Genomic DNA, 15,173 nt, shown 5'->3' on the forward strand with positions numbered 1-15,173 from the left:
TGTGAACACTTCAATCATCCATTTTATATGAAACAAGCACACAGTAACTGAACCGTCTTCACGCAAAAATACAAAAATGTATTTCCTTTCTCATCTTTTAAGCCCGTTTGGTTTTTTGTACCATTTAATATGAAGTCTTACAACTGCACCAGAAACCTCTGGTTAAAAAGATTCTGAAAATGTAGTCCGTAACATGAGAATTGGCAAAAGTTGTTGACACACAGAAGAAAGAAAATGTTGTGTGAGATTCAGCAAATAAAGGAACATTTCTTAGACTGTAGCTGAAAAAAATTGGTTTATTGAAACAGACTTTTTCACCATTCGACCGAGTGACTGGAGTTATACAGGGCACTTAAAGATGAGGGCAACAACATCACAAAATTAATTTTGAATGTTAAATCCTGGAGCAAGTACTGAAAATGGATTGCAATGTGAATGAGAAGAATACATTGGAACCTTGGGATTTTCTAAAGCAGTTACCTTTTACTTCCTTGGACTGCAGCGGCGTCAGTGAAAAACCCATTTGTCACCTTATAAAGCAGGATTTGAACATTGACTGTGGAAGGCCAAGTTAACTCAGTTGTTGGAACATACGCTGTTTAAGTGCAGAGTTGTGAGTATGAGCCCAACACTGGGCACCACCTGTTTATTTAGTATTTTCCCTTTGCAAATTCCCTTCCTCCAGCTATTCTTGATGACCCTTACATCCCATGAATCAGCTTAGCGAATCTCTTTTGCACCGCATTCAACGCCAGCATATCCTTTCTTAAATACGAGTAGCTAAACCAATATGGCTTCACCAACATCCAATACAGTTGTTACAAGATGTCCCGATCCTCAAAACACTAACACCTCGCAGTTAAGGCCAAAATTCCATTTACTTTCTTCATAACTTCAGCATCAGTTTAGGACTTTAGACCCATCCTTGTCCTTTTCCATACAAATCCTGAATCGAATAGTTATAATAACTACCTGCAAAATGCTATCCCACTGAAACTTCAACCACTTGCTCAACTTTGTAACCTAAAGTCAAGTCCAGGGCCTTCCCCTTCCTTGTTGGGACTTCTACTTAGTGGCTGAAAAAATGCTCTCCTGGATGTATTTTAAAAATTCTGATAAATCCTTCACATTATGACGACTCCATTAATGTTGAGGAAGTTGAAAGTCTCTGCTACCATAATCCTGCTACTTCTACACTTTCTCAAAATCTGTCTCCTTATTTATTTAAAGGGGTTTTCAAAAATGTCACCTGTCCTTATTGCTGTATAGATTCCCGAAGCAAAATAACAATATTTCCTCCTCCTTTACCACCTCCACTGCCTTGCATGAAGGCCCTGTATCCTGGAATACTGAGCTGCTAACCATGTCCAAGTGACAGCAATGGCTTTATGACCCCACTAATTTGTATCCTCAAATCATCTGCCTTATTCATCTGACTCCAAGCATTAAATACCATTCACCCGTGGCAAACTCGCTTATATCTTAATTGCCCAATGACAATGCCTTCCAGACTCTCTTGTTTCTTCTCTTTTTGGCCATTATTATTTTTGAACATTCTCTGGATTTCAGCCCACTGCTAAACTTTTTACATGACCCCCAACAGTACTGGAAACCCATCCCCAGCTCCCACAAGGATGCAGTTCCCATTCCAGTTTAGGTGTAACCGCTGTGTGTAATTCTACTCTTCCTGCTGAAGGACGGATGTTGTAAAACTTCAAAAGGTTCAGAAAAGAATTGTAATGGTTATTATTGTAATAGTGTACCATTAGTACACTAAGTTTCAAGCATTTTGGGATGACTCGGTTCCCAGTTGCTCATATGAAATGTACTGACTGTCATTGAGTGAAAAATAAAAACCACAGGTTCCTCGCACTTGTTGGAGGTGAGGATAGAGGAGATAGGCTCTCCATCTCCCCTTTCAAAATAAATTAGTCTGCTTTTGAGATAAAGATCCAATGCACAGTAGTTTTAATAAAATTTATATCATTTTTTCTCCCAACAAGGTAACCAGACATGTGGTGTTTTCAAACATCATGAGAAACAAGCCCAGATAACATGACTTGAATACAGATAATACGAGCAACAAAAATTCCTACAGATTCTTGGGAACTCATTGGTGTTTAACCACAGTGGCTCAGCGGTTAGCACTGCTGCCTCACAGTGCCAGGGACCTGGATTTGATTCCACCCTTGGGCAACCGAGTGTGTGGTTGTTGGCATATTCTCCCTGTGGCTGCGTGGGTTTCCTCTAGGTGCTCTGGTTTCCTCCCACGTGCTGGTTAGTGGATTCGCCAAGCTAAATTGCCCAGAGTGTTCAGTGATGCGTACATTAGGTGGGCTACGGGGAGATGTGTCTGGGTGGGATGCTCTGAGGTTTTGTGTGGAATTCTTGGGCCGAAGGGCCTGTTTCCATACTGTAGGAATACTCCGAATTCTATGAAAACCCGTCCTAATGAACTAGGGAATCCCTTTTCACACACTGCGGGTGGATTGTCTTTACCCAGTGTGAATGTGTTGATCTACAGCAATAAAACGTTATCATTTTCAAAACCTACTCTACAGTTACGTATTTGTTATTGAGATTAATGCGAAAGGACTAATAAATTAAACGCCATTTATTTCAATGCCAGAGGCCTAACAGCTAAGGCAGAGGAACTCAGGGCAAGATTGGAAACATGAAACTGGGTTATCATTGCAATTACAGAGGCAAGGCTCAGAGGTGGACAGGGCTGCCAGCTTAATGTTCTAAGATATAGTTCCTATAGAAAGGATAGAAAGTCGAAGGGGGAGGGGGAAGCAAAGCAAGAGAGGAGGGAAAAGTGGCATTTTTGAGCAAGGATAACATTACGGCGTTACTTAGGCAGGATATATCTGAGAATACATCCAGGGAAGTTATTTGGGTGGAACTGAGAAATAAGAAAGGGATGATCACCTTATTGGGATTATACTATAGCCACCCCCATTAGTCAGCAGGAATCTGACAAATAATTTTGAAAGAAGTTATCTGGAAGAATAACAGGGTGGTGATGGAAGGGATTTTAACTTTCCAAACAGACTGGGAATTCCATGGTCTAAAAGGCTTGGATGGAGCGGAGTTTGCTGAGAGTGTAGAGGAAAATGTTTTGATTCAGTATGTGATGTACCGACTACAGAAGGTGCAAAACTTGACCTGCTGTTGGCAAATAAAGCAGGACAGGTGACTAGGGTATCAGCAGGGGAGGACTTTGGGGCCAGTGACCATAATTCTATTAGTTTTAAAATAGTGATGGAAAAGAGTAGACCGGATCTGAAAGTTAAAGCTCTATATTGGAGGAAGGCCAATTTTAATGGTATTACACAAGAGCTTTCAAAAGTTGATTGGGGCAGATGTTCGCAGGTAAAACAGAAAGTTAGAAAGTGGGAAGCCTTCAAAAAAAAGAGATAACGAGAGTTCAGGGACAGTATACTCCTGTTCGGGTGAAGGACAATGCTGGTAGGTATAGGGAATTCTGGATGACTAGAGAAATCAAGGTTTTGGTCAAGAAAAACGAGGAAGGACATGTCAGGTATAGACAGCAGAGATCGAGTGAATGCTTACAAGAGTATAATGACAATAGTATACTTAAGAGGGAAATTAGTAGGGCAAAAAGGGAACATGAGGTAACTTAGGCAAATAGTATTAAGGAAAATCCAGTGGGATTCTACAAATAGATTAAGAACAAAAAGGATAACGATGGAGAGATAGGGCCCCTTAAAAAGCAGCAATGCCTCCTATGTGTGGAATTGCAAGAAATGGGGAATATAATAAAACAAGTATTATGCATCAGTATTTACTACAGAAAAGGATATGGAAGATATGGACTGTGGGGAAATAAATAGCAACATCTTGAAAATTATCCATATTACAGAGGTAGTGATGCTTAAAACGTATAAAAGTGGATAAATTCCTGGGACCTGATCAGGTGTATCCGAGAACTCGGAGGGAAGCTAGGCAAGTGATTGCTGGGCCCCTTGCTGAGATATTTGTATCATCGATAGTCACAGGTGAGGGACCAGAAGTTGGCTAATGTGGTGCCACTATTTAAGAAAGGTGCTAAGTAAAATCCAGGGAACTATAGGCCAGTGAGCCTGATATTAGTGGTGGGAAAGTCGTTCTAGGAATCCTGAGGGATAGTACTTGAAATATTTGGAAAGGGAAGGACTGATTAGGGATAATCAACATGGCTGTGTGTGTGGGAAATCATGTCTCACTGACTTGATTTTTTTTGATGGAGGAACAAAGAGGATTGAGTAGCGCAAAGAGGTGGATGTGTTCTATATGGATGTCACTAAGGCGTTTGACAAGGTTCCTCATAGTAGACTGATTAGCAAGGTCAGATCAGATGGAATACAGAGAGAACCAGTCATTTGGAAACAGATCTGACTTGAAGGTAGAAGACGGAGTGCTGGTGGAGGGTTGCTTTGTCGACTGGAGGCCTGTGACCAGTGGTGTGTCATTTATAAAGATGATTTGGATGTGAATGTAGGAGTTATAGTTACTAAGTACCAATCCTTGCAGCATACTGCAGGTCAAAGGCCTTTCCAAATGGCCAGCTCTCCCTGGATTCCATGTGATCTAACCTTGTTAATCAGTCGACCATGAGGAATATCGAAAACATCCACCGCTCTGCCATCAATCTTGTTTCTAACTTCTTCAAAAAAACTCAATCAAGTTAGTAAGGCATAATTTCCTATGGACAAAGCCATGTCAACTATTCCCCATTCAGTCCACGCTTTCCAAATATATGTAAATCCTATCCCTCAGAATTCCCTCCAACAACTTACCCACAACTGACATCAGGCTCACTAAAAGTTTATTGTTCCCTGGTTTTATGTTACCACCTTTCTTAAACAATGGCACCAGATTAGCCAACCTCCAGTGTAACAGCTCACCTATGACTGTCAATGGTGCAAATATCTGAGCAAGGGGCCCAATCGCAAGCCTAGCTTCCCGCAAAGTTCGAGAATACACCTGAAGAGGTCCTGGGGATTTATCCACCTTTATGCTCTGTATGGCATCCAGCACCACCTCCTCTACAACATGGAACTTTTCAAGATACACATTCATTTCTCTAAGTTCTTTAGCTTTTGTATCCTTTATCACAGTAAATACTGATGTAAAATACTTTTTTGTATCTCACCCATCTCGTGCATTCCCACACATAGGCGGTCTTACTGTGCTTTTAAGAAGCATAGTAGTGTCAAAATTGGCCTCATTTAAAACTTTGACTCTTCGACCAAAGTCTATCCTTTTCCATAATTATTTTAAAACTAATAGAGATATAATCATAGGCCCCAAAATATTGTCCCCCCTGCTGACCCCTCAGTCACCTGCCCTACCTTATTTCCCAAGAGAAGATCAAGTTTTGAGCAGGGACTAATGACACCAGTACAAACAGCCCAAAGATCAAAGTTCATTCCTTGATTTAAGGGCAAAATCCTTCAAATGTGGTTGTGGTGAACTTGCTGGTGTGTTAACAGTTGGGATGATTGAGTGAATCCCTTTCCACACATAGAACAAGTGAATGGTCTGTCCCCAGAGTGAACTCGCTGGTGTCTCAGCAGGTTGGTTGAGTGAGCAAATCCCTTCCCATACTCGGAACATGTGAACAGTCTGTCCCCACTGTGAACTCGTTGGTGTTTCAGCAGGTTGCTTGACTGAGTGAATCCCAGCCCACAATCAGAGCAAATGAACAGTTTCTCCCCAGTGTGACTGCATTGGTGCATTTCCAGCTGGGATGGGTAAATAAATCCCTTCCCACAATCCCCACATTACCACAGTCTCTCCCCAGTGTGACCGTGCTGGTGTTTGGGCATTTCAGATGAATCTTCACAGAATCTTCGACACACAGACAATACGCATTTCTCCCTGGTGTGAACAGTGCTTCTTCCTTTAATGTTCAAAATCCTGAGATAATTAGGTTACGACAAACAGATTGAGTGTCAGATCTGGATGTGGTTTTGTTTGATTTCTCTGAATGCAATCACAATTTCAAACTGAAGAAAAAAAAAGTAGAGAGAGAGAGAGAAACCAGAAGAACACACACAAAGATTGTCAAACTCAGAAATTAATCTGATCAATTGTGGATGCAACACTGAGGGGCACTGCTGGATTATCAGTAAAACTGAACTGGTTCATTAAATGTCCTTCAGGGAAGGGAAACAGTCAGCGTTTGTCCAAAACTACAAAAAGAGATAGAGTTTGGACAGACATGAAGGGCAGGCATTTTATTCATCTGAAAATGAATCCAATTCCTGTTTTCTCTCCATACCCTCTGATCCTTCTGAAGGACTAAGATGCAGAAAAATACCTGAAATCTGAAATAAAAACAGAAAATGATAGAGATACTCAGCAGATCTGGCAGCATCTGAAATGGTGATAGATGCAGGAACCATTGCAATCTTGAAGAAGTGTTGAGATGATCATCCACTGCACCAAAATACAGGTTACACACCGAGTGCCAGAAAACGGGCCTAGCTTCAATAGGTGCTTGATGGCCAGCACCGATACAATGGGGACATTGTTGAACACAATGTTACCCGAGTGTCTGACCCCATTTAGTTCCGTGTTTCTCTCCTATTCTCTTTTAGGAAACAGGCAGCAGCAAGTAGTGAAGAATGCAAATGATATTTCGGCCTTCATTGTGAGAGGATTCGAGTACAGGAAGAGGGATATCTTTCTATAAGGGCCTTGGTGAGACCACACCTGGAGTCATGTGCACCTTTGTTCTCCTTTCCAGAGGAAGGATGGCCTGGCTACTGAATGATCGTAAAGAAGGTTCACCAGACCAATTCCTGGGATCACAGGACTGATGTATGAAAAGAGATTTGATCTTGATTAATCCTTCTTTCTTTTAATCTTTCAGCCACCGACAACATCATGAACTAATTTCAAATCCCATTTGCTGATTTGAGTCTTTTACTGCTAAAGCTATACTTTGGTTCCCATTCCCCTGTCATACGAGTTTAAATCCTCACCAGTGGAACTAGCAAAAGCATCAACAAGAATATCTGTCCCAGCTCTGCCCAGGACAATTGTTCAAGCTTGTGCATGTCCCACCTTCCCCAGAAACAAACAAACAGTCTCAATGCCTCAGGAATCCAAACCTTTTAAGTTATAGCTCCAGCCATGCACTCATCTCATCTGTCCTCTTATGCTTTTACTAGCACATGCATTGTAGCAGCTCACACTGTTACGGGATTAGATCACGAAAGGTCCTGTGGGGGGTATAAAAGAGTCCTGTTGAGAAGGAACATTAGGGAATTTACTTGGGTTTCTGTAAACAGACAGTTCAAAACACATAAGCATTTTAACAAGAGGCAGTTTTTAAAGGCCTGGTTCAGCCACAATCACAAGTTTGTTACTTAATAAAAAGTAGAAGCAAAAGTCTGATCCTACAGCATTCTGAACTGTTTAGGTAATTGTAACCAGAAATGCAAACAACCAATTAACATGAAATGGTTAGCTGAATTCCTTGAGCAAATGTTTGTCAGCAATAAAAGCAGCTCACTGTATCATTATGGAAGGAAAAGCAATAAATGGCGTAAACACAACCTCGAAAAGACCAACAACATAGGAAGGGGCAAAGGAAGATTATAAAGAGAGAAGTCAGGGCTGCAGAGAGATAAAACAATTGAAATGTAGATACGGATAATTTGAATAAATTCTTACATCCAAAGATCAAGGGAAGAGTGACAAAGATAGATTACAAAATCCGAAATGAAGATATGGTTCGTGCCTTAGTTATTTGTGAAATCTGAACAAATTTTGTTTCATGGCTTGGTAAAGCTCTAAAGTGACTGAATTTCACACTCAGTGGAACTGGAATAGATGCTTTTTATTAAAACAAGAAAGTAATAATGGAAAGCGCTTAGAGTAGAAAATGAAACTTCAGTTTAAAAATCATTTACAGAATGCAAATCGTTGGGATTGTAAACTGCAGCAGCAAGTCAGAAACACTGTTTGATCTTTTAAGCTGAAGTAAGAGAGGGATTTTTCCACAATTTGTCAACTGTATTACAAAATTGTAGTCACTTTATATCAGAGTTGAGTTTAAAAGACTTAATCACAATTCCTAACAATCCACACTACAGTTAGTAGAGAATTTGGAAAAGTTCTTAGTGATAAGATACCATTTTGGTTTTTGGCAAAAAAATGTGGTGCAGCTGGCAAATGTCTGAGGAGGAATATAACTGTCAAAAGCATTGTAAGGTCCCAAAGACAGACGAAGTAGTTTTCGAGCTAACCTCAGGAGATTATAGAAGGGTTTAGGACTGAACATAGTGTTGTCCACGATTGTTTGAACATAGGACATAGAACATTACAGCACAGTACAGGCCCTTCGGCCCTTGATGTTGTGCCGACCTGTCATACCGATCTCAAGCCCGTCTAACCTACACTATTCCATGTACGTCCATATGCTTATCCAATGACACCCTAAATGTACCTAAAGTTGGCGAATCTACTACCGTTGCAGGCAAAGCGTTCCATTCCCTTACTACTCTCTGAGTAAAGAAACTACCTCTGGCATCTGTCCTATATCTTTCACCCCTCAATTTAAAGCTATGCCCCCTCGTACTCGCCGTCACCATCCTAGGAAAATGGTTTGCTTACTGGATTGGGTATATTGATTTGGGGTGTGTGGCTAACAATGACAACAATATTGCATGTAAATAACACCTAGCGAATGGAATAAAAATATCACAATCAGCCAGGGAAAGTTTGAGTGTCACTGTCCACTCTTCCAATCTGAGCGTATTTAAGAGGGGAATTAGGCCTCATGTGAAAGCCAGGTTTGGAGTGGACTCTGGCCTCTCCCACACATGCGGTAACAGAGCTCTGAATAAAGGTCACTTGTACAACTGAACACAACACAAACTTCTCCCGACAACAATGTGGCACTGGGTGTAAGCTTGACAATGCTACATTTGAGATCTCGTATTTTAGTGTATCTCTTAACTTCCTATCTTCAGCTTTCAGGTCCTCCTCCCTTGGTTTTCCTATGTCACTGGTACAATCGGATGTTCACCCTCCCACTCCAGAATGTCCTGAAGCTGCTCCATGTCATTGCTAATCCTGGCACCAGGGAGGCAACATACCATCCTGGATTCATGTCTCTCTCTATCCCTTACTATCGAATCCCCTGTCTCTACAGTCATATTTATCGTTTCCCTCCCCTTCTATGCAGCGGAGTCACTCCGAGTGCCATGAACCCGACTGATGCTGCTTCCCGAGTGGCCACCCCAACATCCCCCACCTCCCTCGAACAGTACCCAAAACAGTATATCTATTTGAGGGGGATGACTCTAGCACTTCCTTTCTGAGCCTTTTACGTGTCTGATGGTCACCCATTCCCTTGCTGTCTGTGTAATCTTCACCTGCTGCGTGACCAATCTGTTGAGAATGCGACCACAACGTTCTCAGTTACCATGGATGCTCCATACTGACTGCACCCACAGCTCAAGCTCTGAAAAGCAGTTAACTAGTAGCTGCAGATGGACACACTTCCTGCACAAATAGCCAATAGGGACACTGGTAATGTCCCGGAGTTTAATGCGGAAAACTGTGAGGTGATTCACGTTGGAAGGAGTAACAGGAATACAGAGTACTGGGCTAATGGTAAGATTCTTGGTAGTGTGGATGAGCAAAGAGATCTCGGTGTCCATGTACATAGATCCCTGAAAGTTTCCACAAGTTGATAGGGTTGTTAAGAAGGTGTACAATGTGTTCGTTTTTACTGATCGAGGGATTGAGTTTCAGAACCATGAGGTCATATTGCAGCCGTACGAAACTCTGGTGCGGCCGCACTTGGAGTTCTGGTCACCGCATCACAGGAAGGATGTGCAAGCATTGGAAAGGGTGCACAGGAGATTTACCAGAATGTTGCCTGGTATCGAGGGAAGGTCTTATGAGGAAAGGTTGAGGGACTTTAGGCTGTTTTCGTTAAAGAGAAGGTTCAGAGGTGACCTAATAGAGACATACAAGATGATATGAGGATTAGATAGGGTGGACACTGAGATCCTTTTTCCTCAGATGGAGCTGGCTAGCACGAGGGGTATAGCATTAGATTGACGGGTCATAGATATCGTACAGATGTCAGACATAGGTTCTTTACTCAGAGTAATAAGGGCGTGCAATGCCCTGCCTGCAACAGTAGTAGACTCGCCAAGTTTAAGGGCATTTAAGTGGTCATTGGATAAACATATGGATGATAATGGAATAGTGTAGGTTAAATGGGCTTCAGTGTGGTTTCACAGGTCGACACAACATCAAGAGCCTATGTTCTATTGTGCAAGAGGAGCACACCACAGATGTGATGTCTTCTGTTATGACTTCTCTCCAGATTAAACCAGTTTCTGCCTTAAAAAGAATTTAATTAAGCTAGGTCCTCCTCCTTCATTTCAAACATTACTATTATAAACCTAAAGCCCCTAACTTTATTTAAGCTAATACATACTTTAAAAACTGTAAGAAAGTTCTTTACGGTATCAAATATCAATTTGAGAGACTTTCTGAACTGCCCAAACTGAGACTGAGCATCACACTCAATCTTTCAGTTTCACTTTCTGTTTCACCCAACTCCAAAGCACTCTCACTTAGCCAAGCAGTACTCACAGCGCAGCCTTTTCATTTTCATTGTCTGCTCACACCCACTCTGATCTCAGCCTCCCATACTGTTTCAACACAGCTCAATGGAAGCTCAGGGAACAGCATCTTCACATTAAATGCAGTAATTTATAACCCTCAGGAATCAACACAGACTTCAGTTTCAGGATCAATGGAGTTGTCAGGAAATGGAAGATTCCACCTGGAGGGGTGCTGGAATTTGTGCCCATAAGGAATTTTAAAAGGAAGTTTGCAGGTATTCAAGAATGAAAAATGTATGGATTAAAATCATGAAGTAGGCGATTGGGACTAAATATGGCAGTTCTTTAAAAGAGACGAGGTGTTGTTTGGACAAATCTACCCCTCTCAGGCCAATATCTCCTTTCTCAGCTGCAGGATATAGAACTGAACACTTATCCCAGGGGTGATCAAACCAAAAATTTGAATATCCTGCTTTCAAGTTACAAACTTACCAGGAATATTCTCCCACGCATAGAATGGTTAAACCTCTTCCCTTTCCCAGTTAAGTGTCAATGATACTCAGATCCTGATCACTCCGCTTAATGGAGAACATGCTTTGTGATCCTGGTCTGCAAATTATTCTCAATAAATATCCTGTAAAGCAAATCCACAAGAGACAAATAACGGTCAGCCCTGGACAGAAATCCAGAAAACACAACAAGATTGTCTGGAAAAGGCAAACATTTCTCTTGGTTTCTGTTAGTTATGTATAAATCCTCCTCTTCAAAGCACCCTGCTCCCCCACACAGAAAAATGCAGAGGTAAAATACACCCATTATTAGAGACTGAGGAAGTCAGACATTAATAAATTTGACCAGGGAGCACAAGGGGACTCAGAGCACTTTCAGTGATTTGATCCCAATCATATGAATACTGGGCAAACGGATATGCTTTAATAGATCATAATATTTAAAGCAGGACTTCCTACAGTGAGAGTGCAACAGGTAACATGAAGTTCTAAGCAAGGGTTAGCGGATCCGAAACGTTATTTTTTTTTCTTTCACAGATGCTACCAAACCTACTGAGCTTTTCCAGCAACTTTGTTTTTGAACATGCAGTTCTGAACGCGTTTTCGGCATTTCTCCTCCATTAAATATCTAACGTATAACTTGCAGCAATTTATACTGCCTGAAGCCAGTACTCCGCCAGTGTCAAAAGTCCTTCCCAGGAAATACACGCCATGTCTCACAGTCTGGGAAAGAAGTCCAGAAAAACAAAAACAAACATTTCTCTTGTCTTAATCTCCTCTCCCAAACAAGAAAGGCTGCGCTTGCGTTCCACTGCAGATTGCCACCTATAAATATGGCGATCCCGCATGAGTCCCGAAGATCATTGCCCCTAATAAAGATGGTGGCAATTACCTCTGCCTATCGCAGCCTCAGGTCCGCAGCAGTTTTTTCGTTTGCTGCAAAACACGGGGCCGGCATGTTAAAATTTGTTTTCTGACATGCATCAACGGCTATTAAAGCCTCTCAGTCATTACCGAAAGTATTTCCCTCCCGTTTTTTTGCAGCTTTCCTTTTTGTCCCGTGTACTGTACTTTCGGCAAGCAGCTAACCTTCAGTCGCAGAGATATTGCGCCTCCGGACAAAGACGATCACGTGATTTTCAAACAGACAAACATCTCACTCGCTCTGATTGGTTGGAGGATAGGCCGCTTCCATTGGGGCCTCCAAGCCCCGCGCCGTGCTCCGATTGAACCAAAGCTGACATCGCTCACAGGGAGACAGCAATAGCTGCAGGTGCTGGAGTCAAGGATGACACAGTGTGAGGCTGGAGGGACACAGCGAGCCAGGCACCATCAGAGGAGCAGGAAAGTTAATGGTTCAGGACCCTTCTTCAGAAATGGGGCGGCGGGGGGGGGGGAGGATGGGAGCTGAGACATAAACAGAGTCGGGGCTGGGGAAAGTAGGTGGGAAGGTGATAGGCGAGTGCAGGTAGTCAGTGGTGAAGATTTTTCCTGCTGTTCATTAGCTCTGTGAGTGATGGTGAGGGTTCATCCCGAGATGGGTAAAAAAAGGGCCATTCCTGATTCTCCTAATGTACGGCAAAACAGCTTGTATTTTATGGAAACTTTTACTCTGTCATTTTCCTCGATGTTTTGGCTGTTTCAGAGACTTGGATAGAGCAGGGTCAGGAATGGATGTTGCAAGTTCCAGGGTTTAGATCTTTCATTGAGGTCAGGGAAGATGGTAAAAGAGGGGGAGGTGTGGCTTTGTTAGCCAAGGACAGTACAACGGTGGCTGAAAGAACTTTTGATGAGGTGGTATGGGCTGAGATCAGAAACAGGAGAGGAGAGGTCACACTGCTGGGAGTTTTTTATAGGCCCCCGCAAAGTTCCAGGGATGTGGAGGAGTGGATTGGCAAAATGATTCTGGGCAGGAGTGAAAAGAACAGGGTGGTCATTATGGCAGATATTAACTTCCCTGACATTGAATGGAAATGCTATAACTCTAGAATGTTGAATGCATCAGTTTTTGTCCAATGTGTGCAGGAGGGTTTCCTGACTCGGTATGTCGAAGGGCCGACAAGAGGGGAGGCCACACTGGATCTGGTACTTGGTAATGAACCAGGCCAGGTGTTTGATTTAGTGGTAGGTGAGCACTTTGGACAGAGTGACCATAATTTGGTTATGTTTACTGTAGCAATGGAAAGGTTTAGGAGTATGCCACAGGGCAAGAGTTATAGATTGGGGAAGGGCAATTATAATGCGATTAGGCAAGACTTAGGAGGCATAGAATGGGTTAGCAAAATGCAAGGGATGGGGACAATCGAAATGTGGAGCTGGTTTATGGAACAGATATTGCTGTCCTTAATAAGTATGTCCCTGTCAGGCAGGGAGGAAGCGATAAGGTAAGGGAACTGTGGTTTACGAAAGAAATTGTATCTCTTGTTAAGCAGAAGAGGGAGGCATATGTGACGATGAGACAAGATGGTTCAGATGAGGCGATGGAGAGTTACAGATTAGCTAGTAAGGATTTAAAGAGAGAGTTAAGAAGAGCAAGGAAGGGACATGAGCAGACATTGGCAGGTAGAATAAAGGAGAACCCTAAAGCGTTCTATAGGTATGTGAGGAATAAGACGATGTCTCGGGGAGGAATAGGGCCAGTCAAAGACAGAAGTGGGAAGTTGTGTGTGGACCCTGTGGAGATTGGAGAGGTGCTAAATGATTATTTCTCATCTGTTTTCACTGAGAAACAGGAGAATATTGTAGAGGAGGTGACTGAGTTACGGGCTACTAGAATTGAAAGGATTAAGGTTAGTAAGGAGGAGGTGTGATCAATTCTAGAAGGTGTGAAGTAGATAAATCCCCTGGGCCAGATGGGATTTTTCTGAGGATTGTCTGGGAAGCCAGAGAGGAGGTGGCGGAGTCTTTGGCCTTGATCTTTGAGTCCTCATTATCTACAGGTTCAGTACCAGAGGTCTGGAGAATTGCAAATGTGCCCTTGTTCAAGAAGGGCAGTGGGGCTGACCCAGGTAATTATCGACGTGTGAGCCTTACATCTGTTGTAGGAAACATTTTGGGAAGGATTATAAGAGATAGGATTTATTATCATCTAGCAAGCAACAATTTGATTGGAGATAGTCAGCATGGATTCGTCAAGGGCAGGTTGTGACTCCCAAAACTCATTGAGTTTTTTGAGAAGGTGACCAAGCATGTGGATGAGGGAAGGGCAGTTGACGTGGTGTACATGGACTTCAGTAAAGCCTTTGATAAGGTTCCACATGGTAGGCTATTGAAGAGAATACAGAGACACGGGATTGAGGGAGAATTAGCAGTTTGGATTAGAAACTGGCGTTCTGTAAGAAGGCAATGAGTGGTGGTTGATGGAAAATATTCAGCCTGGAGTCCAGTTACTAGTGGTGTGCCTCAAGGATTTGTTTTCGGACCACTGCTGTTTGTCATTTTTATAAATGACTTGGACGCAGGCATAGGTGGATGGGTTAGTAAATTTGCAGATGACACTAAAGTCAGTGGAGTGGTGGACAGTGTGGAAGAATGTTGCGGGTTGCAGGGAGACTTGGATAAACTGCAGAATTGGGCTGGAAGGTGGCAAATGGAGTTTAATATGGATTAAATGTGAGGTGATTCACTTTGGCAAGAATAATAGGAAGGCAGAATACCGGGTCAATGGAAAGATTCTTGGTAGTGTGGCTGTGCAGAGGGATCTTGGTGCCCATGTACTAAGATCCCTGAAAGTTGCCACCCAGGTTGATAGTGCTGTTAAGAAGGCTTACGGTGTATTAGGTTTTATTGGTAGAGGGACTGAGTTCCGGAGCCATGATGTCATGCTGCAACTGTAGAAAATGCTAGTGTGGCCTCGTTTGGAATATTGCGTGCAATTCTGGTCGCCCCATTACAGGAAGGATGTGGAATCATTGGAAAAGGTGCAGAGGAGATTTACCAGGATGTTGCCTGGTCTGGAGCATAGGCCCTATGAAGAAAGGCTGAGGGACTTGGGTCTGTTCTCTCATTGGAGAGAAGGAGGCTAAGAGGGGATTTAATAGAGACATACAAGATGTTCGGA

General features: G+C 42.6%; 1 long non-coding RNA gene across 4 annotated transcripts; it reads right to left on the reverse strand.

Moving 5' to 3' along the window:
• Positions 1-276: 276 nt before the first annotated feature.
• LOC132208189 (uncharacterized) lies at positions 277-12,497 on the reverse strand. 4 transcript variants are annotated; one of them, XR_009444273.1, is made up of 3 exons: positions 12,128-12,497; positions 11,097-11,238; positions 277-7,257 (listed from the first exon to the last, which is right to left on the reverse strand). It is a non-coding gene; the product is annotated as an uncharacterized LOC132208189 (long non-coding RNA). The 4 variants fall into 4 exon arrangements; XR_009444272.1 differs by having other exon boundaries at positions 12,006-12,473; XR_009444270.1 differs by having other exon boundaries at positions 11,667-12,472.
• Between the last annotated feature and the right edge of the window lie 2,676 nt (positions 12,498-15,173).

The sequence above is a fragment of the Stegostoma tigrinum genome, unplaced genomic scaffold (assembly GCF_030684315.1).
Source record: "Stegostoma tigrinum isolate sSteTig4 unplaced genomic scaffold, sSteTig4.hap1 scaffold_304, whole genome shotgun sequence".
NCBI classification, from domain to species: Eukaryota; Metazoa; Chordata; class Chondrichthyes; order Orectolobiformes; family Stegostomatidae; genus Stegostoma; species Stegostoma tigrinum.